Here is a 1,547-nt window from a genome sequence, read left to right on the forward strand (position 1 = left end):
TATACTCATTAGGAATATTGGCCTGTAATTTTCTTTTCTTGAGGTGTCTTTGGCTTTGGTATCAAGGTTTCAAAATATATTGCAAAACTATGGTAATTAAAACAGCATGCTACTGGCATAAAGACAGACATATCGATCTATGAAATCACACAGAGGTTCCAGAAAAAAATCCACACATGTAAGATCAATTAATCTTCAACAAGGGTGCCAAGAATACATGAGGAAAGGACAGTTTCTTCAACAGATTGTGTTGGGAAAACTGGATATCCCCATGCAAAAGAATGAAATCATTCAAAACAAATTAAATACTAAAATGTAAGACGTGAAACTGTAAAACTTCTAGAAGAAAACATAGAGGAAATGCTTCATGACGTTGGTCTTGGCAATGATTTCCTGCATATGATCCCCAAATAAAGCACAGGTAACAAAAGCAAAAACAGACAAGTGATATTACATCAAACTAAAAAGCTTCTGTACAGCAAAATAATCAACAGAGTGAAAAGATAACCTACAGAATTGGAGAAAATATTTGCAAACCATATATCTAATAAGTGGTTAATTCCCAAAATATGTAAGGAACTGTTACACCTCAGTAGCAAAAATCTAACAACCTGATTTTAAAAAGGGCTAAAAACCTGAATAGAGGCTGGGTGTGGTGGCACACCTATAATTCTAGCATTTCGGAAGGCTCAGAAGGAAGGATTGCTTGAGCCCAGGAGTTCAAGACCAGCCTGGGCAACAAGGTGAGATCCCATGTATACAAAAAATTTAAAAATATTGGACATGGTGGCATGTGTCTGTACCCCCAAGTACAGACGAGAGTATCACTTCAGCCCAGAAGGTGGAGTTGCAGTGAGGACCCTGCACTCCAGCCTGAGCAACTGAGCAAGACTCCATTTCAAAAAAAAAAAAGTTGCACAAAAGTTATACATAACCAAAGGACCACAAGACTCAGGAACTACCTTCAAATACACTTTCAGTGGCTAAAGAAGGGCCAATTTTAGCATTAACAGGAAAATAATGGCAAGCAGTTGAAGCACTTCAACTGGGTGTTTAAATCCCTAAGTTCATGATGGCGCAAGAAAATAAAAAAAACTCATTGGTCACCAATGGAATCAACTCATTATTTTGAAAAATAATAAATGGAGAGAAATAAATCACTCATCTTTTTTCTAAAAAGTGATACCACTGATAGGTCATAGATGAAAATGGGTTTTCCATTCTGGAGAGATTCTAGATAATAAATGAAAAGTATGAGATAAAATTAAAATGCCACCATTGTGTGGTTTTTGATAAAGAAATGGATCCAGGGCCGGGCGCGGTGGCTCAAGCCTGTAATCCCAGCACTTTGGGAGGCCGAGGCTGGTGGATCACGAGGTCAAGAGATCGAGACCATCCTGGTCAATATGGTGAAACCCCATCTCTACTAAAAATACAAAAAAAATTGGCTGGGCATGGTGGCGCGTGCCTGTAATCCCAGCTACCCAGGAGGCTGAGGCAGGAGAATTGCCTGAACCCAGGAGACGGAGGTTGCGGTGAGCCGAGAT

This window comes from Sapajus apella, unplaced genomic scaffold, assembly GCF_009761245.1.
Source record: "Sapajus apella isolate SASKATOON/1434 unplaced genomic scaffold, GSC_monkey_1.0 scaffold22, whole genome shotgun sequence".
In the NCBI taxonomy this organism is placed as follows: domain Eukaryota; kingdom Metazoa; phylum Chordata; class Mammalia; order Primates; family Cebidae; genus Sapajus; species Sapajus apella.